The 27,265-nt window shown below is 45.1% G+C and overlaps 1 protein-coding gene across 7 annotated transcripts in view; it reads left to right on the top strand.

The window, feature by feature from the left end:
• ATXN1 (ataxin 1) overlaps nt 1-27,265 on the top strand; it is a 408,360-nt gene that overhangs the window by 1,043 nt on the left and 380,052 nt on the right. For 3 of the 7 annotated variants that reach the window (XM_059179401.1, XM_059179402.1, XM_059179408.1), the window contains exon 2: nt 7,278-7,392. The gene's annotated coding sequence lies outside the window, so the exon portion shown is untranslated. The other 4 variants (XM_059179405.1, XM_059179406.1, XM_059179403.1 and 1 more) reach the window with 4 other exon arrangements.

The raw sequence follows: 27,265 nt of genomic DNA, 5'->3' as shown, positions 1-27,265 counted from the left end.
GCCGGCGGCCCTGCTGTCGCCGCCGCCGCCACTGCCGCCCTGTTGGTGCGGCCGCTTCCTGATCATGTGCAGCCGCCGCCGCCCGGAGCCGGCAGCCCGCGAGCGCCCCAGCCCGGGCCGGCGCCCCCGCCAGCGGCCGCGGCAGGAGCGGAGGAGCGGCGGCGGGCGCTGCCCTGCCGGCGCGGGGAGTGAGCGGCTGCGCGGCTGCTGGGAGGGTGAATGAAGCCAGGAGGAGGGGAAGGAGGAGGCAGCGGCGGCGGAGGAGGCGCTGCGGGGACTGGGATGCGCCCTGGAGCCCCGCGGCTCGTTCACTCTGGGCCGGGCCGGAGACTCCGCCACTCCCGCGGCCGCCGCCGCCGCCGCCTCCTACGTGGTTCCAGCGCTGCGAGCAGGCCGGTCCCGCAGGGGGCAGGGAAGGGGCCGGCCGGGCGGAGCGAGAGGTGAGGCGGCGGCGGAGCGCGGCGTGAGTGTGAGTGAGTGCGTGCGCGTGTGAGTGCTTGTGTGTGAGTGTGTGTGTGTGTGTGTGTGCGCGCGCGCGGGGGGGGGGGGGTGCGGCGAGGGCCGTCGCGCTGGGGAGCGGCCCCTCGGTGGCCACTTGGCTGACTCTGCGGCGCCCCGACCCCTCCCCAGCCCCCCGCCCTCGGGCCGCCTTCCTAAACTCCGGGGTTTGTGCTTTCATTTTATTTCCGACCACGTAGGGGGCTGACTGGAAGCGGTGGAACAATTCAGGTTTTCTGGGGAGATTGAGCAAGGACCTTAGTGGGGGGTGGAAGTAGGGTGGTGGTGAAGATCTTGCCAGAAAACAACAACAACCAAAAAAAAAAAAAAAATCAGTTTCCAAGGACCGTGGGTTCGGTTCAACCCTGTGGCTGTTCTGTTTTGTTTTGCTTTCCTAGTATATAATCCTGCAGATAAGAGGGTAATATAAATACTTCGGGAGATTGGGAAATTGCTGAAGAGTAGTAAGGGCAAAAAAAAAAAAAAAAAAAAAAAAAAAAAAAAAGCCAGTCGGAAGCTGGTTATATAATGCGCGATGTGGCTAACGAGAACGGCAAGCTATTTTTATTTTGTTTACCGTATGCTGTGCAGTAGGGACTCCTCCAAACTGGTTCTGTCCCCGAAGAGATTCTTAGCTTCCCTGCGAGATCCACAGGATACAATTAGTAAAATTGGAAGACCCTAGTACACCCACAGAATAAAAACTACCGCCTTAGAGTGGCCTGCTCCCTGCACACCCCTTCGTGCATGCAGGGAAATGTGTATATGCAAATAAGCTCTCCCTTGGCAATCTAGTAGTCCTATCTCAATGACATTTGTGTTTTGTAATGCAGGCTGTTCTTAATATCTAAACATTGTGGGTACGTATTGCACAGAGCAGTGGGTAGTTACTTGATGGTTATTTTTAGGCATAGCTAGTTACTTTTCCAACCCTGTTAGGGAAGCCACTTCTCTTTGGGTTTCTCAGGAGTCCTGCAGTTCCTAGAAGCCCCCCCCCCCCCACCTTAGCCCACCCTGGGGGTTATTTGTAGCGGGGTACTTGGGTTTTTTTTGGTTTGGTTTGGTTTTGGTTTTTTGTTTGTTTGTTTGTTTGGTGGAATGAAGCCTAACCACCAATCCCGCACATGAACTCCTGAAAAGGGGTTGCATCCTCACAGCTAAAGCTGTGGCATTTAATCTCCTCTGACTGTCCTATGACTGTGTGCGCCTCAGTCAATATTTTAGAAGGTCCGCAGACAAATGGGCTTGGGGGCTGCCTTCTGGGTACAGCTGAGGGCAAAGGGCTCCCCGGAGCCTCCTGGCCACCCATGTTTCTCTTCCTACAGATCCGTGTCAGGGGTGTAGGTTTTCCCTGCACTTACTCTGCGGATCACTCCTGTAATTAGATCAGGCTGCCATGGCAACAGACAGTGTGCCTCGTTCATGCAGGTGGGTTTGTCTTGTGCCTGGACCACTCCAAGTGTTTCACGCACGGTGTTTGTGCCGTGCCAGCCGGAGGGCACACTTCACTCCCTCAGTTGTGGCGTCTTTCAGTCATTTGGCCGGGAGTCACCAGATGAGACCTCGAAGCCACTCAACTTTTGTAAAGGAGACCCACAAGCTGGTCTTGCTGGGTGCGGTATGTGAGCGCCTCTCCCACACCGTGAAAGGGGCCTGGCAGGCCTGCTGATGGTGATTGTGAACAGACAAACAAGTATTTGGTATTTGTTAGAAACCTTTCAGAGCTTACTCAAGCCACATTGCTTTTGCAGTCTGGTGCCTTTGGCCTTGTGGGTACTTAACCCCTTCGAGAGGGAGAGCACCCGTCCCTTAGAACCTATGGTGTCTGTGGCCAAGGACTGGGATTCTAAAGGGTTGACTCGGTGGAAGTTGTTTATTTAGGAATGATGTCTCCGTTGTCACATTTCACAACTTCACCGTGACAGGAGCCGCTCTAATACCAAAAAATGGGACTGACTGGAGGGGCCCTTCTGAAATGGGTATGTGTTTAATTTGGACTTCTTGGACATCCTTAGTCTTTACATCTGTAAGTTGTACAGATTGGTTCTTCTCTCAGGTGAGTGATGACAGAGGCCTAGAGCTTGGGGACTGACGTTGGGTGATGCTTTTACACAGGAAGCAACTTGCACTGTGATATATAATTTAATGAGCATTCAATAATTTAGAGAACAGCCACTCTCCCTTTGCATTAGGGCACCCCCTCATTAGGTTCACCAGGCAACGAAAAATAATAATCTTGTTGCCGAAAAATAAAAAGGAAAGAAAAGTAAGTAGCTTTGGTGGCTGAAGCTTTTGGGGCACAGGCGAGCCACCTGGGGTGGGGAGGTATTTTTAATAATTTTCATATAGGAAAGAGAAAGTGATTGAGAATAATGATGTCTTGATTTGGTCGTGATCCTGCCAGAGTGTTTCAGTTTTATAGCCCCATAGCTAAATTGGTAAATCCTTTTTTTTTTTCCCCCCTGGAGCTAGGATTTGTTCCCCACGGGGGGGTTTACAACTTTCTACCATTTAGTGAGTTTATGTGGTTGGTAACTTGATTGTGGCCTGTTCAGATCAAGTGCTTCTGTGGTTAAAACAAGCTATCCCCCCCCCCCCCCCCGATGTAAATAGATGGGAAACAAGGATATGGAGTAAAGCACAGAAGTTTAAGTTTTACACACTTTGGAGGTCCTGGATTATATCTTGCAATATGCAGAAAATCTCTTGCACTAAAACGTGAATGTGTATTTTTGAATGCAAAAATAAGTATGAAAATGTACTTGATGGGGCACTGTGAAAGTCAGTATTTTCCTCTCTAGATTTCGTTTTAAGAGGGTTTGGTTCACAGAAGTGATACTTTGTGGGGAATATTATAACTAGGCTCCAGGGCCTCTGAATTGTCTTTTAGTCTTAGAGATGCAAGAAAAACTCTTAGCCGTCAGATTCTATGTCAGATTCTATGTCAAGTGCCTGTCGAAGGCCTTACATTTCATTGTCTGTGAGTCCTGGGAAAGGCCAGCCCTAAGAGATTATTAAAACATTAGTAAACACATTTCTATGACTCCTGTGTTTGTTGTCATTACAGAGTTTAAGGACTCACATTCCTTTTGTGTAATATGCCTTTATTTATTTTTTCCATTGTGAAACGTCAAGAGGAGTTTACTTGTGCACTTACCTTGAGTGACAGTTTCTGATGACTAACACTTCGTATCAGCAGCTCATCTTGTTTCCTATTAGAAGTTAGTTGATAAACATTTTTTATTAAAAGCCTAAAAATTAGTGTAGGAGTGAATGTTAATTCTTCCAAATATAGCTGTGAGCAGCTAACCCATAGTTTCGACTCTGAAAACTGAAATAGTTGCATATTCACGTGACAGGTAGGAGACAGAGGGGACACCGTTTTCAGGGTGGACATCAATAGTTTGGTTTCCATTGCTTTTTGTTTTCAGAGTTTATTCAGTAATTTGAAAGATTGGCTTCTGTGAGAGCTTTAGACATGGGATGGGCTTAACTGCTTCAAAGAACAGATTTAGTTCCGGTCATACTTCCAAGTTTATCAGAAGCAAGCCCTCCTTATTTTGTAAAAGCATCGAGAATAATACATTGCAGAAATCTCAGTAGAGAGAATCATTTCTGTCCCAGGGTGTTCCATACAGGACTGCCCATTTTTAAGAATGAATCTTACAGTCCTCAATTATGCTGTTCAAATGTTGGTTTCATTGAATTCAGTTTAATAAAAGACTCACTCAACATGTCTTTAAGGGATGATATAATAATGAGCATACGGAATGCTGTTTTAGAGAATATTTTTAAATGTTGGCTGAAAGCGTTGTAATTGGATCAAGGTTCTGAAAAAATATATATACATGCTTAAAATTTAGGAGCGATAAAAAGATTTAGGTAGATCATCTCTATTTGTGGAGACAGTTTTAAAAATCTTTTTTCCTGTTTCATAATTTATGTATTTTTGTCTTTATCAGTGTAGTAATATATTTTGTAATCCTTATACATAGGAACTTTCGGGCTAGCATGCTATAAATGTTTGTAATGCGTGTTACCCTCCTGAATGTAATGAAACCTGTTTAGAATTATTACAGACAAAAAAGCGACAAGCACTGTGTTCTCCTTGATATGGGTGATGTTAGCAGAAACGTTTCATTGATTTTTCTATAACTTTTAATGCGTACCATTTGTGGAGTAATGAAAATTCAGTGGTAATTGTCATAATGTAAGCAAAAATGGTATCCCACCTGAAAATGACTTTTCAGAAAATTCACTGGAGTGTAATCAGAATTTGAGACTTAAGGGGGCAGAGGTTGCCCTAATTATGCTGTTTTGATTCAGGCTCAGAGGAACTCCACGACACATTTTGAGGGAGTTATTTAGCAGAAGTTTTTAGTGATAATCGTCTTAGCTGCTAACCTATAAGCAATTTATCTCCTAACATGCGAAGAAAATGTATTCTTCTGTCACTGTGTATGGCAAATTGTCTTTTATTGCACCCTTAGATTTGACCTACCCTCTCTGAATTATCTATATTATTTACTGTATTTATTCATCTATTATTTTCTCCTTACCACCCCATTAGTATTATTTAGGCCGTCTATCTTGATAATCTTCCTCTATAAATGGAATTGCATTATGTAGTTCTGCTATGCTTTTAAAATATTAAGTCTTCTGTGTTTAGTGCATATGTTGTAGGAAATGTTCTATAGGCTAGTATTGGTTGTTTTTGTTGTTGTTGTTATTTCGTTTTTTTGTTTTGTTTTGTTTTAGTAATTTGTCTGTATGTTCTTGAAATGAATCCTCTCTGCCTTGCTTCTGTTCTTGTGTTTCTTCCCTCTGATGGAACAGCAAGTTACGTGAACTCTCTTAATTCCTGTAACTGGTGTAGCAACACAAATACTTTTGAAATAAGTAGGCATGCCAGTGTGAGAGTAAATTAATATTTTACAGCATTCGCATCATGCTTGACTGTCCTGTGCACTTCAGCAGAGTAGGAGGAGACTGTAATTTGGACTCTATAAAACCTTATCTGTGAGGAGATATGCAAATAGGACTGTGTGCACACACACATACACCAGCAAACACTCCACTGTTAGCTCATAAAACAAGTGCCGCCCGCCAGTCCACGGTACCCGCACCTTGTTCAGAAATGATTATCCCGTATGTTGATGCTGTGTGCGAAGTTACTAGTAGAAACAAGGAAACAGTGACTGCGGAAAGGCAGATAGAATTCCGTGAGCCTCTCTTTAACTTGGCCACCACTGACTTTTGTAACTCACCGAGCTTCTGCAAGGAGAGAGCCTCAGTGCAGTCTTCCCAGAGCGTCCAAGACGTTGTAGTCTAGGACAGCTTCCCCGTGTTCTCTGGAATCACAGATTACATGTGGAGAAGCCAGCAATTCGAAAACTTCCTTCTTTTGCCTATCAGTCCCCGGCATGTAGTAGATGCTTAAGGAAATACTTGCCGAACGAATTCCCGAGAAGTAAGGAGGCTTTGGCTACTGTTCGTTACTTTGAAAAGTGTTGGAAAGCGATCGAAATTATTTTTCTTTCCAGCTGGGCTGTGCTCTTAAAAATAGTGAGTGTATATGGTTGAAAATAATCATGACTACGGAGATGTGTTGCCATGTACCCAGGGATAATTGGCTCACTTACCTGTTTACAGATTATTCACATTGGAGATCGTGTTCATAACTCCAGAATAGTTTCTTTCTGACATCCAGCATAATCCTGGGCCTCCTCCTTCCTACTGTTACCTGGCGTGGGCTTAGGAAACCCAAACTAAATTTAAAATCAGCCCAAACAAATATACACACCAGCTCCAGTAATCAAAGACGGAAAATCTGCCTAGCAATGACTAGTTGGGGGGTTAGTTTATAACTGTGCTTTCTGATTCGTTCTGTCTCATGTGGGCAGTGGGGAATGACCAGTATCTAAAAATATTATTTTAATAGGGCTGAGAACTCTGCTAGCAGATCAAGTCTTCAACTTCTTCCATTTCTGTGCATAGGTCTTTACCTCACAAAAACTACTACAAGCACCAAGCTCCCTGATGGAAAGGTATATGGAAGATTCATTCATTCTCCTTTCGTCCGCTCGCACATTCACTCATTCATTATACAGTGGATGATTTTTCCTCAACCGTTTGCAAGGCATTGTGGCACAATGAACATGAAATAGACATGCATTCAAAGAAGCAATAGTGGCAAGTCCAGTGAACATGTGCATACTTTCACAGTTTATTCTGCATTTGATACATTTTTCTCTCCCATTCGACTGCTATGCTAATAACTGTGCTTTTTTTCTTTTCTTTCTTTCTTTCTTTCTTTTTTTTTTTTTTTGGTGATTGTTCCTGAAGTTGCATGTTGATAGTAATACATGACATGTGAAAATTAGACTTTGGCTCAATTCCTATTCAATCCATGCCCATTTCACCTGATCTCCCTGTGATTACCAGCATGTGTTTATCAGATGATCGGTTAGAATCATCAGGGAAAAGAAGGACAGTCTCTGGCTCAAATAGGGAGGCCGAGCTCTTCCTTTGATTGAAGGGAGGACCTTTTTTGTGGTGGTCTCCCTCTGAGCCCTGTGGACTTGAACCAGGCCTGCCTTCTGAGCTGGCTGGTATCTGTAATTCTCATAAGACAAAATGCACAATTTGATGTCCTTCAAGTTTTGATTTCCGTATCCTTAAGGTTGGGGTTCTTTTTGGAAGCTGTTTGTCCTGGTTTTCATTTTGGATTTCTTCTTCTCCCCCTCCCTCAACCCCCTCCACCGCCTTGACCCCTGCAGGAGCCCCAAGCAGCAAGTCTCCAGGGTGGTCCGTTCAAGCCTGGGATTCCTGTGTCATCCTCGCAAGGCTGTCCCCTCCCCCACGGCCACTCCAGGGAAGTGCGTCACGTATCAGGTGAGACTTTGGCTATGCTTGTCTGGTTTCCATCCGAGGATCCAGCCTGACCCGGAAAATCACCTCGTGCCCACGCTTTTGCGTGGCGTGAGTGGACCGTTCGCCGCCACTGCCTTTGCAGACTGCATTCTGAGGGAGATTGAGAAATTGCCAAGAGCACTTAAAAAAAAACCAAAAAACAAAAAAACTTGGCTTGAAGTGTCTCTCTTTTTGACTTAATTGAGAAGAAAGTGGTTCATGAAGAAGTCTGTGTTTGACCTGGTGACGATTGGTGTTTGCTTGTTAGACTTGAGCCTGACCGTCTTCGTGGTCCCCTTCTCCTTAATGTGATGAGACCGTTTTGTTGCCAAACTGTGACTGTAAGTGACAGTTTTCGTGTCTTAGGTTTCCGTCGTAGCGTGCTTCAAGTGTAGGGAGACAGAGGCCTGTTTGTTCAGTGGCAACTGGTCTTTGTCGAATCTTGAATTTCTTGGTGTCTGTTTGGATTTTACAACTTCCTGATTGCCTCACGTACAGTAAATTTTTCTGGCCTGGAGAGTTTCGTAGACGGAGAGTGTATGCGGTGTTGATGACTCATGGCTCTGTACTGAGAGAGGGCAAGAGGATCCTGCCTGCATGAAATCAGGAGACATGGAAGTTAAAAGTTGGGGCGAGAGGGCTTGGGAGCACGGGTGTAGGCAGCCAAAGGGGATTGTGAAATAGATCCCCTCTTGCTGTTTACTTTGGGAGCAGTCCTGCTGGGACCTGTGGAAATGGACTCCTTCAGAGGTTCCCAAGCTTGGCTGAGCAACAGAATCACCTGGAAAGCTTAAAAAGAGAGAGGAAGAGGGAGAGAGAGAGAGAGAGAGAGAAAGACAGAGAAAGGACTTGCAGCTCCACCTCCTGAATCAAAATGAACCTTTAATGATCTCTTACAATTGCAATTCTGCAATACTGGAATTGTACTATTGTACAAGGGTTTGGAAACTGCCGGATTGGGTGGTCTCTGGGCAGCTCTTCCCAAGTCATGTTCTGTTTCCTTGCTTGGCGAGACACACAGTCTGCTGTTATCACACCTCACGTATAAAATTCTCGGTGTGCAACTCATTTGTTGCAGGGTGGCTGTTTGCTTTACCGGAATGTTCCATCGAAAAACGATTTACCAGCTTTCTTTAAATAAAGGGCTCCCCTTGTATACCTAAGATGGAGTTCGTAAGTGAACGTCTTATTCCCACGGCATCTGAGCTACGAGCATGGGGCTCCGGAAGCAGCCTGTCTGCTTTTAGCCCCTGCAGCTGTCAACATGTCCTGGGGAGTCCTGTTAGCTTTCTGTGCCTCAGTTTCTTGATGAGTAAGGTGGAGATAAGATTCGAACTTTCTTTGAGGGCTGCTGTGAGAATGGCGTGAAATAGTGTGTGTTTATGGAGAAGGAGAGTACCAGCATATGGTTTGTGATCTGGGAACATAGGTTATCTTTGTGCTCGTGTAATTTAACCTCTTGACAGGTTGATTACCACGTTCTTGCTCTGTGACGGTGGCTCCTGGACCAGACATGACTGGGAGCCAGCAAATACACCTGTACCTTGGTCTTTGGACCGGCCCTATAGACATTTGCAGCTGTGCAAAACAAATGAGCCTTTTATTTATTTTTCTGAATGCTGCGTGAGTCTATCTCTCTTGCTGCGATAGGGTACATACGTAATGTTTTTCTCTGGTTGCGAGGTGGGAACCGAGAAGTTGGGAGCACAAATGAAGTTATTTGTGGCCTGAGTAAAAAGAAACAAAAACCAGAGTGACTCAAGCTCAAATTTAATGATTCAGGAAGGGTAGCCGGCAGAGTCCTGCTTGGGGGGTGGGAGGGCAGGAAGGAATCCTGAACATCATATCCTTGAGAAATATGGACCTGAGTCCTTGACATTTTATGGCCAATGGGTCAGGGAGGTGTCATTTAAAAGGAAATAGAATAACCCCACGGTTACATGTCAAGGTGAGCTTCTTTTTTTTTTTTTTTTTTTTTTTTTTTTAAAGATTTTATTTATTTATTTGACAGAGAGAGATCACAGTAGACAGAGAGGCAGGTAGAGAGAGAGAGAGGGAAGCAGGCTCCCTGCTGAGCAGAGAGCCCGATGCGGGACTCGATCCCAGGACCCTGAGATCATGACCTGAGCCGAAGGCAGCGGCTTAACCCACTGAGCCACCCAGGCGCCCTCAAGGTGAGCTTCTTAAGGTCTGCAAATGTCAGCTGACTGGCCAGGGGCAAGACGCCTCCCCACCACTGCTTTGTCTCCTAGGGGTTTGACCATTTCATAGGCTGGGCAGAAAATCCTCACATTGAATTTTTTGGGGCACTTGTTTCATTGCATATGTGGTGAATACACATGCACCCCCCCCCCCACCTGTGGTGTTTAAAAGAGAATTTCATTGTGAAAACACAAGCAACGAAAGATCCTATCTTTTGGCCAATAGGTGCAGCCTACTGAGAAGACACTAAGGTTTTTATAGTATGTTGGGCAAGTCTGAGTGTCTTATGAATACGTATTGTATTACCGGCAAAGTAGTGCCGAGTCACCTTGAATTCTAAGCTGCTGACATTTTCTGTGACTGCATTTAAAGGAAGCGTATGAGCATTATCTAAACATTTTGCAGAAAGAATGGCCTCCTTAGAGCGCTCACAATTGATGGTTAAACGTGAGCAGGGAAATAGTATTGTTCGTGCTGTACTCTGTTAGTTTCATTAAGGTGGTTTTTTTTTCTTTTTTAATTAAAACGTAGATTGCAAGTATTTCTGGTTCTACTTATTTCATAAACACGGTAGGGCTCTAGCAAAGTTTCGACCTAACTTGCTCCCAGGCACCATCTATGTAAAGAAATGATTCATTCATTTATTCACTGTGTCTTTTTTGAACTACTACATGGTGCTGTGGGAATGCCAGTGAGTAAGAGCTTCCAGAAGGAGCTTGCATTCTCCGCGGTCAGGTAGGGGAAAGAAGAAATGCCCGGAAAGAACTAATACAAAGCAGAATGGGGCGCGTTGTCCTTCCTGGGGTAAATTCTGACACCGAAGGAATTCGGAATGACGCTGAGTGGGATGGTGAGGAAAGGCTCGGAGGAGGAGGGATCATCTGAGTTCAGCTCTGAAGGCTGGTTAGCATTTCTGTGGGAAGAGATGGATGGAGCCGGGCAGGCCGTGTAAGTGGCTGGGACGCAACCAGCGAACGTGAGATGTAACCCACGAGGCCATTTTGGCCGGAGCACAGGTGCCGGTGGGCACCGGAGTTGTAGATGGGGTGGGAGATACAGTTGCTGAGAGGTCAGGTCTGGAGATAAATTTGGAGGAGTCACTGCCTTAAAAGGGGTCTTTGCAGTTGAGCTGTGGGTTTGCCCAAAGTTTGCCAGACGTTGGGGTGGGGGGGCGGGGGCGGGGAATGACTGTATTTCAGGGCTGACATCAGTGGGCGTGGAGTACCTGGAGGGAAGGTGAGCAGCCGCAGAGAGGAGCTGGGACATTGGCACGGCGCAGCCTTTGTGTGCTTGGTCGGGGGAGACCGAGGGCCAGGGGAGGCTGGTGCCAGGCTGAAAAGGGTGGCTGGGCGGGTGAGCGGGTCTTCTCCCTGGAAGCTCAGCGCCAAACTGCAGCTCAATGAAATCACGTTGAAACCTTTCTTCCTTTAAGACCTTAAAAGAAAGAAAGAAAGAAAGAAAGAAAGAAAGAAAGAAAGAAAGAAAGAAAGAAAGAAACCTGAGCTAATTTTAGCTACATCTAATATGTGTGTGTATGAAAATGAATGCCGCTTTTGAGATTCAGTGTGCGCGGTATCTCTTTCCATTTCAACAAATGATCCCTCGATTTTCCTCTCAACAGTTTTATTAAGATTTTCAGTGAGGCCCTGTACCTGTTAACAACAGTTCCAGCGTTTGCTTTGATCTTTTCCACCGTCGATTTTTTTCATCTCCCGTGATGGGCGTAAATCACCTTGTGCCGTCCACTTGACTCTGGGGCAGTTGTTCATTTCGGGCCATTTGTTTTCTGTCCTTGGATAGAACGCATGAATATGGGCGTGTTTTGTAACTTTAAAGGCTTTCCTGGAGGCTTTTCATGGAATCTTTTGAATGTGACATACATACAACTCACACATGCGAGGCGTGCCTTTCTGGGCAATTTGGCTTCTTGTTTATACTTTATTAGTGAGCCTTGACTCTAGGATGAAAAGAGGCTGAGACACACGGCTCAAAGTGAAGGGGAAGGCTGAAAATTACCTGGTTGCACGTCTCTTGGTGGGCAGTCTGCTTTAGTATATAAGTAGAGAAAATTGGCAGATTATTGAAGATTTTTTTTTTTTTTTTCTTTTTTGGACCCGGGTTATTCAGAGGGCTTGCTTTTATTCCCCAAACTAGCTCGGAATGAGGCAGAGACTTCCCCACCTTCCATGAAAGACGAGAAGGTGAGGACAGGAGCCAGAAGGATGGAGAAAACACCACCTCCAGGGGCAGATCATTCTGTCTGCACATATTTACCGTGCATCTTCTGGTGAGAGGCATCGGGCTAGCTAGACCCTAATGGATTTATAGAGCCTGTCCGTCGTTCACACTCACTGTATATTAACTCATTTAATCCTTACTGCAGTCCTTGGAGGTAGGCACTCTCAGTACCCACTCGGCAGATGAAGGAAACTGAGGCACAGAGAGGAAAAGTAACCTGCCCCAGGTTGATCAGCGGTTCAGTGGGGGAAGTCCTGCTTGGCTCCCATCCTGGAGCCAGGCGTTGTCTCTCCAGCCCAGAGCCCTGTCCGTGAGAAGCTTACAGTTGAGTGGAGAAGGCAGGGCGTGTCTGGGAGTCATGTTTAAAGCGTCACGGTAGACATGCAGCATCCTCGGGGAGGTCCAGATCGGGGAGGGGCTCATGGATGCTGGCCTTCCGTCTGGGTGCTCGGCCGTCTGCTCGGAGTTGCACACAGGCTGTCCTTGAGGTGTCCTCACTCTTCCTCATGGTGCCCTGAGATTTCAATAATTATTAATTGAAGAAAGTGATGACAGTGGCAGTATGCTTATCGGTGTTCCCCAGGATTGGCTTCAGTTGGGCTCCAAACGCCATTGGGCATCAAGAGTCCCAGGGAGACGATGAACTTTTGACTCCCCCGAGAGCTTCCCTGGGTCATTGCTCAGCTGGTAAGATTTGGCAGATGATACAGCCTCCTCACGGCTCCAGTTTGCGAGGTAGTGAGGCTGGCAGCGGATGCCAGCCCCAAGAACAAAGCGTGCCGGGAAACGGGGGCACACTGGGGTTGGGGTGGCTGTTGGGAAGCCTGGGTCTCCCGTCCTCTCCCGTCCCCTCCCCTGCCCCCCGCTGGGTCTCTCATTTTCTCTCCTCCTGTGGACCAGTCGATGAATCTTTAAGCGACTCACGTCAGACAGATAGAGAAAGGATAAAGATCACTTTTCTCTTAGGCTGCTTTGGGGAGACTAGTCTGTCTTTCTTAGGTTGAATGAAAATCACAGGATTGAAAAAAAAAATGCCTTGAGAGGCACCGGCTCTCGCTTTATAGACACGGAGAACGCGGGAGGACTTGGGTTTTACTATCCGTGCGCTAGCCTGGCAGTGCCAGCCTCCATCCCAGCCGTAATCATATGTGATGCATTTTTATTTACAGATTAGGAGGCTCTGACTCTGACATATGAGTAACCGGGAAGCTCCTCCCTCTAGCAGTCGTGTGTCATCTGCTTCAGAGAACTAATTGCTTGGCAATTCCCCTTTGGTAATTCCCTCTTTATTTTCTGATGAGTTACTTAACAGTGATGGGCTTGTACGGCAGAGCGTGGAGTTTAATGTGTGCTCCAGAAACTCCCCTGTAGGCCTGGGGGATATGTTTTTCGAATCTTGTTTGGCTTTACTGGAGGAACACTGAAACCATTATATATATGGCCTGTTAATATTTCACTCAATACGAGGTTAAACCCAGAGCAGGGTGCAATTTTCCAAAAGAAATCAAAACCAGGCCTCTTTTTTAAAAATGTGCCCCTGTGCATTTGAAAATTATTAAAAAGGAATTTAATATTTATAGAATGCTTAATGCTCTTTTAAAAATCTGATTTCAAATGGAGTAGCTTTCCAGGACGAGGCAGAGGGAGGGTGCCACGGCGGGGAACAGAGGGACAGCTCGTTTGGGGACCGAGTTTCTGTTTCCTGACCTGCTGCAAAGGGACTGGGGATGCTCATTTTCCCTTGCCGAGCCTCAGTTTCCCCGTCTGCAGTGAACGAGGTGACGGGGGACCCGATGGCTCAGGCCCCTTCTCAAACACTGTGCAGTTCCATGAACAGATTTTCTTGCAGTCCTTCCCCTTGGCTCCCCTAAGACCTTTGCTCTGTCAAACATCATTTGCTGTTGTTTGACTTTGTTATGTTTTGTATTTAATTAGAATTTACATTTTTAGCTGTTATTGTGTCATAATTTATAGAGGATGTCAGAAGAGGTGCCTACAATCGTTTATCACCCTATGTATATTAGGTTCACACCTGAAGACCTCGTCTGTCCCTTTTTACTGCTCTTGCTACCATGCCCCAAACACCGCCCGTTTCTGGACGGCCGCCTTATGGCTGGAAGGAATCTCTCAGCTAATTGGGGAATTGATTTTTGCAAGGAGAGTGCGGGAGCTCTGCTCTCCTTGCAGTAATATCAAGGGTCATCTTGTGCTTTTAATTTGCAAGTAGAAATCCTTTTGATGCACATGCCCTGTGGAGTCGCGAGATGATTCCTTTCCTGTTCTGCCGCAGTTTTCCAGTCCGTGTGTGCCACCTTAGCTTATCTTATTGGTTAATTTTCAAGTAGTTCCTATGATGTCTCTTGATCCATTACCATTTGGTCTCTTTAGGCAGCTAGTACAGACAGGACAGGTGACAAATCAGAGTGTTGTTTTGTTTGCCTCGCAGGCAGCGGGGAAAGGAAGAAGCCCTTCTTAGGGTGGGTGCCAGCGAGCCTTTGAAGGCAGGGAGGTGGAGATTTGCGTTCTGGCTCTGGCTCCTTAGGCGGGTGAGCCAGGCCACATTTCTAGAGTCCGTGATCCTCAATGTCTGCATCTGTAAAATGGGCACGATGACAGCATGTGCCGTACAGGGGTGTTGGAAGGATCAAACGAGGTTTTACCACATATAGTGCATGTGGGATGATTTCAATGCATAATCAAAAAAAGAAGGGGAAGGCATAGAACTTAAGAACTGGGGGGGGGGGGGAATGAAAGCAGAGGAAGGGGCTGTGTGTTTGGAGGTACTTGGGGTAGGAGGAGTCCCTCAGGTCTCCTTGTGGTCAGGCTTTGAATCCCAGATGGGCCTTTGCAACTTGGGGAGGATTGTGCACCCTCCGCTGATTCAGGAGTGATGTTCTCCACCACTCCCATCAGCCGCACAGAACAGGGTGTTCGCTACAATGTGACTGATAAGAATGCTACATTGTAAACGTCTCTGGCCTATACATAACAGCAATAAAAGAAAACCAATCAAAGCAAAAGTTCCCTTTTATCCCACCATCCCAGTCGGCAAATCACGTTCACCTCTGTGTGTTGTCTTCTAGTCCTCGATGATGTAACACATAAGTTTTTTCAGTTTTGCTTCTTTTTTTTTTTTCCATTTAGCATAAACATTCTCTTTTTGTAACCTAGATTTTGCAGTCATCATTTGCAAGGATTATGCACTGTCTTATGAAGTTGTTTTACCTTAATTTAAGTTTTGTGTTACATGTGGACATTTGCATGGTTTCTAGTTATTTACTGTTATTTCTTAAAATTTTTATTATTAAAAAGATTTTTTTTTTACTGTGGGTTTTTAAAAAAGATTTGTTTATTAGAGAGAGAGAGAGAATGTGTGTGTGTGTGTGTGTGTGCACGGTGGGGAGGGGTAGAGGGAGAGGAAGAAAGAGGATCTCCGTCGGACTGTCCTCTGAGCACCCAGCCCCATGCAGGGCTTGATCTCACGACCCTGAGATCTCATGACCTGAGCCAAAATCAAGATTTGGATGCTTAACTGACTGTGCCACCCCGGCTCCCCTACTTATTTGCTCTTTTAAAGCAGCAGTGGATATCTTTGTACACTTAAGTATTTACTTAGGTTATAGTCACAATGGAAGGCTTACATAAACTGCCATAGCGGGGGAGTGACTCTGAATTGCTTTCTAAAGGGCCTGTGCTTATTTCCATTGCTACTAACAATATGTGAATGTGTCTTTCTCCGACCTGATTAATTGTGGGACCTATTCTTTTTTGCATACTTTAATAGACGTTTTGGTTTTATTTTTTACTTATTCTTAAGATTTTATTTCTTCTGAGAGAGAGAGAGAGGGACAGAGGAAGCACAAGCTGGGGGATAGGCAGAGGAAGAGGGAGAAGCAAGAGCCCAAAATGGGACTCCTTCCCTGGACCCCAGGATCATGATGTGAGCCCAAGACAGATGCTTAACCAACTGAGCCACCCAGGCACCCCTAGCCTTCTTGGTTTATACTTTGCATTCCTTTGATTCCTCCCAGAGATATTTCCATATATGTTTATTTGCTAATTTTTTAACAATTAATTTAATTTAATTAACAAATAAACATATGTGTTTATTTGTTAATTAAACATGTATGTTTATTTGTTAATTTGCTAATTTTCTTTTACACAATTAACAAATGGAAGTCTTGATACTTCCTAATCGGAGTATATGAGCTCTTCCAGTGTTCTAGACCTCGGTCTTTTTATTTATTTTTTATTTTTTTAAAGATTTTATTTATTTGACTGAGAGAGGCACAGTGAAAGAGGGAACACAAGCAGGGGGAGTGAGAGAGGGAGAAGCAGGCTTCCTGCTGGGCAGGGAGCCTGATGAGGGTCTCGATCCCAGGACCCTGGGATCTTGACCAGGGCCAAAGGCAGACGCTTAATGTCTGAGCCACTCAGGCGCCCTAAATCTCGGTCTTTTTAAAATCCCATTTGCTGCAGCCATTTTCCCGGGTCTGGTTTTCTTTTCCTTCGATTGTATTACTTTTTGGCGTGTGGAAGTTCAGGTGTTTAGAGGATGTCTGTGGTCTCCTCTGTGATTGCACCCAGGGCCAACCTGGAAGGGAGTTTGCATTCTGCGCCGGCCAGCAGCTTTGCTGGGTATAGTTCTCATGCTCCGCTACCCACAGCTTTCCTTGGGAACTGTTCCCTGTTGAAACCCTGTGCTCGCTTCTGCCAGGGGCCCCTTCCGCTTTTCCTCCCACCTGTTCCCGACTCTCTGCCCGTCAGCCAACCTGGGCCAGTTTCCTAGGGTCTCCTCTCCCCACCTTTGGGCTCCTCCACCCTCGGCGGCTGACCCGTATTTGCTCTCGTTGGGCCCCACCGTGGGAACTGCGCTGGCTGTCTGGCTGCCTCCCTCCCGGGGACCTGAGCGATCAGTCAGGAGTTTCAGACCTGGTGAAACTGAACTGTTATCAAACATCCTGGGTTGGGGTCTGATTTTCATCCACATCGGACTAGAGACGCTCACTGCTACCTGCATCTTTCCTGTTTCCCCTCTGCTCTGGAGAGGGCTCTTTGGGCAGGTGCTTGCGAGCCGTTGTCTAAGTACTGAACTTTGGGGAAGGCTGGTGTCAGGGACTGAACTTGGGCTCGTGGCTCAGCAGGGCGGGGAGGTCTGGGTTGTGATATATATTCCCTGCATCCCCTCCCCAGATGTCCCCTTGCGCTGGTCCAACCTGTGTTCCTCTCCGGAGCCCAAATGCATGTTTCTTACGGCGAGAGATCTGTTTGCATCTCTTTTCCTCCACTCCTTCCCCGAATTTTCATGGGCCTCAGGATGAAGCCCACAGTCTTGCAACCTGGCTCGGCAGGCTTGGGGGACCTTGCTTATCTCTCTGACCTCTTATCTGCTGCCTCTTATTTGGGTAACTTCAGTCACACTGCATGTCCTCCTGAGAAGCCCCTTGCGCCGCAGCTCTGTGGCTTGCTACTCCTTCCCTCCTCCCTTTCTTGACATCTACCTGCTCGCCGCTATCTTTCTGGATAACTTCACCTTATTTTTAAAATTTCAACTGAATCTTTTCCCCAGGGTTATATGCTGCCGGTCTGGGCCCCCAGCACCCTGTTCTACCCCTTTCATAACACTTTGTAATCCTTTTTCGCAGCTCAGTGACAGCGAGGACCCCTTTCCCAGCCCCCCCCCCATTCTTGGCATTTGGCACCTAGCAGGCCCCCAGTGGATGGTACAGACATTTCCCCTGTGATGTGAGTTTTTCGGATACACACTGGATAGGATACCATCTGTTAAGGTAGACCATGACACATGTCACTGTGGTCCGGAACCAGCATGGGGCCCTAGTGGATGCTGGATTTGCCCAGTGATATTTAAATTTCATAGTACCGCACTTATCACCACACAGAACACTATTATTATAGAAATTCAGTGCAGGAAAAAATTGCTCTGTTTTTTAATGCCAAAAACGGTCTTTCTCGGTCTTGAAAAAAAATCCTGTTGAGTTTTGAGTACATAAATGTTCTTAGGAACACAGCCATCATGTTGAATGAGTGAAAGAACTTGAGAGTCACCTCAATGACACCTGTCCTCTGGCCTTACGTGCTCTTGTGACCCCGGTCTCCAACACAGGTGGAAGTTCCTGGAGAGAGAATTATCTCAAGGAGATTATTTTACGTGGAAGAGAGTAGTTGTGGAGTCCTAAGCAGGGTTGGTCACATGGAGATAAAGCCCCCCAGGGACTGGGGAACGCTGAGCCATCTTCTCTGTAACCCAGCATCGGGGGAGGGCGGGCAGTCCACCCGTGATATTTCTGGCCCCCCTCCGGGTGGCCATCGCCTCCTCTCTCTTGCATCCGAATTCATCCAGAAGTTGCCTGTTGGTGGCTGTGAGGTTACCTTTTCTGGGTCCAGGGTGTTCATTTGTGGCCATTGGTGTGAGGAATGATACGCTTCTGACAGAGATTCTGAGGGATATGGGGAAAGGTATAGAAGCCGAAGCCTGCCCACCCCCCACCCCCACCATGGGATGCCTCACCCCCAAAAGGGAGTGCCCAGAGCCCTGTTCCTCTTGTTCTGTTCTGGCAAGTTCCTTCCAAGTGGGTGCTTTTTTTCTTTCCACAGCTCCATTTTCTTTCTTTCTTCCTTCCTTCCTTTTTTTTTTTTCTTTAAGGTTTTATTTATTTATTTGACAGAGAAAGATCACAAGTGGGCAGAGAGGCAGGCAGAGGTGGGTGCAGTGGGGGGGGCAGCAGGCTCCCTGCCAAGCAGAGAGCCCGATGCGGGGCTTGATCCTAGGACCCGAGATCATGACCTGAGCCGAAGGCAGAGGCTAAAGCCACTGAGCCCCTCAGGCATTTTCATTTTACCTCTGGGTCTTCCTTGGTCCCTGCAACCCAGTCCCTGTGAGGTGTGACCTCGAGCTGTGGGTTTTGGGAGGGGGGAGGGGAGGGGAGAGACAGCCTTTCTTTTTCTTTTCTTTCTTTTTTTAAAGATTTTATTTATTTATTTGTCCAAAAGAGAGCAGAAGCATCGAGAGAGGCAGGCAGGGGGAGGAAGAAGGCTCCCCACTGAGCAGGGAGCCCAGTTTGGGACTTGATCCTAGGAATGAGCCAAAGGCAGACCTTAACCGAGGGAGCCACCCAGGTGTCCCGAGACAGCCTTTCTGTAAGGAACCGAGAAAAGATTGTTTACCTTTGCTGCTTCTGGTACCGTGATCTGACACTTTTCATAAGAGGAACAGTTTTGTTTTTCCTTCATAAGAGGTCATCCCATAAGACAAGTTTATTATTTTATTGACGGGAGAAAAGATGATCTGGTTATTTATTCACAGATCTCCTTCCATAAAACCTGGCTTTCGTTTGAGGTTGAAGGAAATGCAGTGAGAGCATCTACGCCCCAATTTTGCTGTTTTATATTAGCTTTCCTGTTCTAATGAAGCCTCTCTCACCCTTTGTACTTCTCTCTACTCTTCGGAAGGAGCAGGTTGAATCCCCCCCACCTCCATTTCAGTGTTCTCCAAATGAACAGCACTATTTAAAAAATCTGTGTAAATCAATAAAAAGGGAGGGAGAAATTTTTTTCCCCCCTTCCTGCAAGCTTTGAATCCATTTTTGTCAGCCTAGAAATCAGACGAGGCCAACGGGAGGAAGAAGCAATGCTAAAATGAAGGAGGCTTTTCCCAGTGCGACGTTAGGACGTGGGTCTTCCCACTAGTAGAGGAAGCTTCTCCGAACAGAGCAGTGCAGTTCATTTCATCTTCAGGTCCTGCAGAGATGGTTATTAATCTATGGAAAGGAACAAACACTAGCTGTTGGTTATTCTGCTATGCAGAGAACATTCGGTGACCTGAGTAATCTCAGGGTTTCTGTATCTAAGTGGTACACTTTTTCCTCTTTGCCCTGAAATCTCAGGAAACCATATCCTTTAAAAAAAAATTATTATTATTATTATTATTTTTAGCTTTTCCATTTAAAATGTGCAGGTTTGGGGCGCCTGGGTGGCTCAGTGGGTTAAAGCCTCTGCCTTTGGCTCAGGTCCTGATCTCAGGGTCCTGGGATCGAGCCCCGCATCGGGCTCTCTGCTCTGCGGGGAACCTGCTTCCTCCTCTCTCTCTGCCTGCCTCTTTGCCTGCTTGTAATCTCTGTCTGTCAAATAAATTAAAAAAAAAAATCTTTAAAAAAAATAAATAAAATGTGCAGGTTTTCCAAGACTTTGCCGGCATGAAAAGTCCGTTTCCTTGCTTCTCTTGTAGCAAGCCCAGCACTGCCCATTTCTGTCAGGGATCTTTCGTGGCCCGAGCCTCTGATTTAGTAAAGACAGCCTTAGAAAGCACGGTCATTTAGACTGCATGAAGTGGCTGGTGTGTCACGGGTTTGCCGCAGCTGCTAATAGCTATCATGGAATTCGGGGTGCTTCAGATAAATTGTTTCCCTGGAGAGTCACAATGACTCTCTGCGTGGAGAGGATGCTCCTCACTTTCCCGGGGAGGAAGCAGAACATAAGAGGTTGACCGAGAGGCTGGGTTCCCGTGGCCAGAGCCCATGTGGTCGGTGCCATGAGCCCGGCTTTCTGACTTGGAGCTCAGCCCTCTTCGCCATCACCCCAGGAATGATGCAGTTGGGTCTCTGAACTTATAGACTGAAAAGTCATAACTCTGCTTCATCAACATGGCCCGACAGAGCAATTTTGAGATGGAGCTGGGAAGGTACAAGAGGATAGCCCCTTGAATAGAAATATATATATACAACTCCTGGTTACCTGAAATCATTTCATCATCAATTTCATGAGACGTGCACGTAGTGCCTCAGCCTACGCTTCACGGATGGTGCTTTCCCTTTTGTAGCCACTGTACCTTTAACGTGGAGCTTTCTAGAGCTTAGTTTCCTTTAATGCATCAGTGTCAGCCGAGCCAGGAACATCAGGACATCAAACTCATCTCCTACATGGAATTTTGAAATCAGATGCCATCCCCTCGGAGACTGGTTGGGCAGGCATCACGCTCAGATCTTTTCCATGCTCTGGTCCCCACTGTCTTTCTGCTGGATGCCATGGAGAGGGTCGAGGAAACTCACGCAGCTGCCTATAAATCCGATGGCTACCTCCTGGGCTGGCCAGAGGCAGCACAGGACACTGAGCTCCTTTTCATGATGCCTGTCTACGGTCCTGCGACATCTAGAGGTCAATCATTTCGTAAAAATCGTCATCTGTCTCTTGATGCCGGGAGCTTCTAGAATCACTACGATGGGAGCCTTTTCTTTCTTTGCAGAAGTAATTTGGTGGCTGATGCCCAGGCACTTGGCTTCAGAGATACCTGGGGTCTGATTCACGTGGAGATTCGACCGCAGCTAGATTTTATGTGCGGAACCTCATGAGCCATTCTGCAAACACGATCGGGGGCATCTCTCTTTTAGGCCTTTCCCCCACCCCCACCCCCCAATCTCTTCAAGGCTTTTTCCCAGGAGCCAAGATGCTATAGCCTGGCGGGGGAGCTTTGCTTGGTGACGGAGTAGCTAAGAATGTTTCTCTCTAACAGGTCACAGAGAGTGCTGGTGGACATCTCTTCTTGCCCCAAGATCTTCGTTGGAAGTCCACGGGACTTGGTGTCTTTGCCGTTCCAAGTAGATATGAGCTCGCCCGGAGGCATAATGAGTCACCATTTTATTCTGGGCCACCAGCTTCAGAGACCTCCTTTGGACATCATCCCTGAGAACCAGTGTTTTAGGTCTTCCATTGTCTGAAAAATCTGTTTCTGATGGATTTTTTTTTTTTTTTTTTTTTTTTTTTGAGCTGGCTCAGGCTTAGTCATTAAATGGCGAGCGTGATGTTGAATATGTTCCTCCTCGAATCCATTTGCAGCCGCACACCTTTTGTCACTCACGGAGTGAGCAACAATTCCCTCTTGAGCTCCCGAGCCTTTACACAGATAGGCTTGAAAACGGGCACCCGTCCATTCTTTCCATCTTGGCGTGTGCCCACAGGTCCAGTCCTGGGATGACCCAGAGTCAAGGCAATGGAGGGTAGATTTATCTCACATGGACATGCTCATGCCGGCTCTAGACGGTCTGTCTTGTGTTTAAAGACACCGTGGTCGGTTTTGTGTAAAAATGTGTGGATCGTTGGGCGGGAAGAATTTCCTCCCTTGATTTCTAGTTGTTTACAGAAGCAGATAAAAAAGAAAGGTTCTAGCATGGATTTAAATAGCAGGGCCCATTTTAACGAGTAGAGGCCCTTTATGATGGAACAGAATAAAACATAAGCTTTAAAAAAAAATTTTTTTTTAATTGTAACACAATTTAAACCCCAGAGGTGTATATTCATGTTTTGCCAGGAAAGGGTCAAAACCGAAAATTTGCAACAAAGGCCAACTAGAATAGAAGGAGTGCACACAGAAGCTGACAAGTGTGTGCCCCTTGTTGGGAGTTCAGCCCATGGAATGTTCAGTAGGACAAAAGGAATGGAAGAGATAGTTCAGTAACATTTTGTTCTCTGTCAAAAACCTTCTGAAATATAAATCTGCTGTGTATTGGAGAATGGATACAGCAATTGATTCAAGTTGAATAGCTTTCATTTAGCTAGAATATCCCACAGAAAGCTGTTCTTGTTCTGACAACCGTGTTTTTGCTTTTCTCGACTTAAAGAAAATTGAGTTCATGTTTACATATTTTATAGGATTCTTTTATGGACAAAGACACAGGTCAGATCGTATCTCAACACAGGGTCTGCTGTTATAGCAAATAGAAATATTTCTAAGTGAGATAAAACATTTCTAAGCCGTGGCCTGTAATAATACCAGGTGGATATTATTTATGAAACCATTTATAGATGTGCTTTTTTGAAAAACAAAAAACAAAACAGTTTTTTTTTTTTTTTTTAATTCTAGTCTTTTTCCAACACACCCGTAGATATACTTTGCATAGTAGAAGACTATGAGTGTATGTTAATAGGAGTAACTTTATTTTGGGCTTTCTAGAACAGATCACCTTTTTTCTTCTCTTTGCGATGTTCCCTGAATTGTTTCCAATTATTGGCATTTCCTGATTGTTCACAACTACGGATGTGTCCTGAGTTGTCCTGTGTCATCCAACCCAGCGGAAAGCTAGTGGCCAGTGCTAGTGGTTTAAGAAGCTGAATTAGGACCCCCAACCCCTGCTAAGGATGTTCTTTTTTAAATTCCCCATTTCATACCTTCTCAAACAGACATTAGGTGCTCTTTTTTTTTTTTTTTTTTTTTTCCAATTCCCAGACCATGCTGGCATTGATCCTGGACTCATTATAAATGTAATTTTTAGCAATAAGTATTGACTCCTGAAATATTTTGGCTCTCTGTGGCCTGTGGTTCTGCAGAATCTGGTGTTTTCCCAAGTACATTAAAGGCTTAAATACAGAACATCTTGCAATTACAGGGATATTGGTCAAAAGCAGGCTTCTTTAGGAATGCAAGTTTGTTATGTCTGAACCCTGTTCTCCCTTTAAGGTTCTTAAAGGGATGCCTTATATTTTGTTTCCTTTCTGTGTTTGTACTGATTTGCTCTTTAGGTCTCTTTTCTATTTGGAAACAGCTTTTTTTTTTTTTTTTTTTTTGGGTAATGCACAGTTCTGAAAACTATAAAACTGTTCCCACCTGCTCATTCTTACCTCAGCTCTCTTTTCTGACTTTCTGCTAGACCACTGCTTCTCTTTCTCCTTCTCTTCTGGGATTTGATCCTGCTCAGCACTTCTCGTGTGTGATTCTGAATTCTATGGTTGACGTTTCCTGACCACCTCCTCTCTGCATCTGAGTTCATTTCCTGTGTTTAAAGCTTTGGCATTCCATTCACCGTCCTCGTAGGCAGAACTGAAACTTCCAGTGCTAATAAGATTAGTCCTTGCAGTACTATTAATTTCTTCCTCTCGGTTTCATACTCCATTGTTATTTCTCTAAGATGAAAATTTCTTTGTCATCAGGAACTTCATTTCGGTGTCACTTCCTCAGTGCCTCCCAGATTTTTCTTCTTCAAGCTGCAGCACCCACGAACAGGTCTTTGACAAATGAGTTGTCCCTACACACAGTTTACAATATTACACTAGCTGTTTAAAAATAATTAAGCTTCTCTCAGTGTTCTTTGCTGTGGGTCAGGAACTTGACTGGCTTTGCCATCCAACACAGAAGTTAATCACAAACGGGTCCTCTGAACCAAATAATTAAAAATAGAGCAAAGTTTCTGAACCAGGCAGTTGGCAGAAAAGTCTGTACTTCCATCTGTGCACAGTTAGGAAAATATTTCATGATGTTTAAATAGCATCAGCTTTGCTCTCTTGTGTGTGAGAGTATATCTGTAGGACTGCGTGTAATTCACTGCTCCGAAGTTCTGTTTGATTGTTCGCTCATATACATAGATCCATAAATATGGATGTATGTCCCTGGCGAGAAACAGGAAAGCAGAGCCAGGTGTTTTGTGCCTGTATTTTTAAAATTTATTATTATTATTATTTGCTGGTTTCTGCAAAGGGGAAATGGTCTTGGGGTCCTTTTTAAAAATTTTCGCTTAGCCTGTGACTCAGAAAATTAGAGAGAATTGCCTCTTAACTTTGAAATCCTGAGGCCTTTGGATTCTTGTCTTTTGATTTCTCTACTCACAAGGCAGCTTTGCTGATGACTTTTAGGAGCTGTTCTTAGACATGTATGGTGCTGTACGTGAATCTGTTTCAGCTTGGCATGCGGCAGATGAAGGCTTTCTGCTCTCTGGACGGGGATCGATGCCTGGAGTATACATCAGACTCCGAAACACTTTATGACTTGGGTGCAGATATCTGAGTGACTGATTTTGAGAGAAATTTAATCCTTCAACTTGGGTTTTCCTTTGTTCTTGCCGCTGATCTGTATCTCATCAAACATGTTGAGTTTTGGCCAGTTTCCAGCTATGATATGCCTTTAAAAATAGATTTTTTTTTTGTTTGTTTAGCATGTTTTAATTGCTGTATAATATAAAAACTGTTTCTCTCTGGTATTTTTCTGTTGCGACTCTTTCTATTTCTATTCCTGGAAAACTCTTATTTTTACATTGATCCCCCCCCCCCCCAGGAGAGCCATTGTGTTATATAACAACTGATGTGTAATAAACACACCAATGGGAGATTAGAAACTATTAAAAGTAAAAAAAAAAAATTTTTAATTTCATCATTTTGGGTCCAAAGCATATGTATTTCTCTGAGTCACCCATGTCTTCATGCTTCCAGAAGCTCAGAGCCCTGGCATATTCTTAATACTTTGATAGTGGAATTGACAGCTGTGTTTTGACCATGCTCACATTAATTGAAATTAAGGAAGGAGGAATGTCATCAGTGAACTTCTTTAGTACAGTATCAACAAATTCTTGAGTTTAGCTGTAAAGTTCAGCCAGAGCTGGCGATTGTTTGATCCTTTAGACAGTTTCTCATTCACGATGTAGGAGGGACCAAAGGCATCTTTTTGATCGGCTTTTTATTTATTTATTTATATTTATTTATAAAATATTTTATTTATTTGACAGACAGAGATCACAAGTAGGCAGAGAGGCAGACAGAGAAAGAGGAGGAAGCAGGCTCCCCGCCCAGCAGAGAGCCCGACACAGGGCTCGATCCTAGGACCCTGGGCTCATGACCTGAGCTGAAGGTAGAAGCTTAACCCACTGAGCCATCCAGGCGCCCCATGGCTTCCTCATTTTAGATTCAACTTAATTTTGTTCATTTCTTGTAAACCTACTGTGTGCAAGGCACTATCTCAGGAGGGAACGATAAAGTTGGTTAAGTTGTGGCTTGTGGCTTCAAACAAATTAATCTTTGATTTTCTTTTCAATATTTACTTAGGAGGGGCAGCTTTTAAAGAGATTATAAATGAATCTTGCTAATTGCTATTCTTCGTCGATCTGAGATATTAGGGTTTAACTTATTTTGTGGACTCCAGATACACATAAAGGTGAATGGTTGATGTTTTTGAAGTATAAAGTTGACGCTGGATTGGTCTTCTCTTCTATGATTGAGCTAACAGCATTCATTAGACTCTAAAACCGCACCTAGGTAGTCAGGTTGTTCACACTTCCCTACTGGGATGGCTAGATTTGTTTCTCTCCTTCATCTGGGCATTTTCTAGACAGGTGTATGGAATCCGAGTTTAAAAAAATAACAAAAAACCCTGCATTTGATTGTGGCTATCAGTGAATTATTGAGAAATAAATAAATGACTTATTCAGTAAATCATGCAGCGAACTGATATTTATTTACCAGATTCATGATCAAAAACACATGAAACAGTACACACACACGAGAAAGGTCATCATGTAAGAACCGATTCTTTTAAGAATGATAATGGCTTACTGGCGTATTGAGGATTTAGGATGTGTCAGTCACTGTGCTAATCACTTAATCCTCACAGTAAACCTAGATGGGTGGCTATGATCTCGGGTTTACAGATAAGGTAACTGGGTTAGTAGCTTGCCCAAGGTCATAGAACTAGTAAGTAGTCGGACTGGGACTCAGCTCATACCATTTTAACTTCAGACCCTGTGCTCTTAACTTAATTTTTCTTGACTGCTTACCACCCGTGTCATTGCGGGACTTACAAAATTGTTTTTATAAATATTGAGTGTGTATGAAAGCATAGTCACGAAACCAAGGTAAACTATTAAAATTTGAGAAGGATTCAGTAAGGCTCAAGTAACTCTCCACCTATGTTTAAAAATTAGCATGAATTTGATGAGCTCCCTCCGGGCCCCTTTCTTCCCATCTCAGAAAATTTTCACCCAAGAAAAATGGTGTTTTTAAGTATTTCTAACAGAAGTGCACACAAATGTGAACCATGCCAGTGATTGCTTCGTTTTCCTTCATTTTTCTTGTCTCTCTTCCCTGCTCTGTCATGTCTCTTACTTCTTCCCCCTTTATGTTCTTTTTTTTTTTTTTTCAAGTTTTTATTTATTTATTTGACAGAGAGAGAAAGAAAGCACAAGCAGGGGGAGCAGCAGAGGGAGAGGGAGAAGCAGACTCCCTGCTGAGCAAGGAACCTGATGTGGGACTCAATCCCAGGACCCTGGGATCATGACCCGAGCTGAAGGCAGATGCTTAACTGACTGAGACACCCTTGACATGATCATTTCTTTGGTGCAGGCAAATGACATATCCCCTGCCAAGCAAGGTGTGCTACGTAGGGGCTCTGACAAACACACCCCCACCCCACCAGAGGAGATGATGTCTAAGACTGTGCCAGCAGATCTCGACAATGCTTCTTGGGTTATAAGTCATAAATATTAGCTCTGTAGACATGTGGCTCCTTGATGGTATTATTCTTATAATAGCAAGACATTTTTGGTAAGCAGTGTGACAGCACTTCATAACACCATCAAGAATTATTGAGTGGAACACGTTAAGATAATATAACCCTGTTGTCCCTTCATGCTTTAGTGCAATCTTT

The sequence above is a fragment of the Mustela lutreola genome, chromosome 6, assembly GCF_030435805.1.
Source record: "Mustela lutreola isolate mMusLut2 chromosome 6, mMusLut2.pri, whole genome shotgun sequence".
Classification (NCBI taxonomy): domain Eukaryota; kingdom Metazoa; phylum Chordata; class Mammalia; order Carnivora; family Mustelidae; genus Mustela; species Mustela lutreola.
Note: the sequence above shows the minus strand (reverse complement) of the source record. Positions and strands in the feature narration are given on the sequence as shown.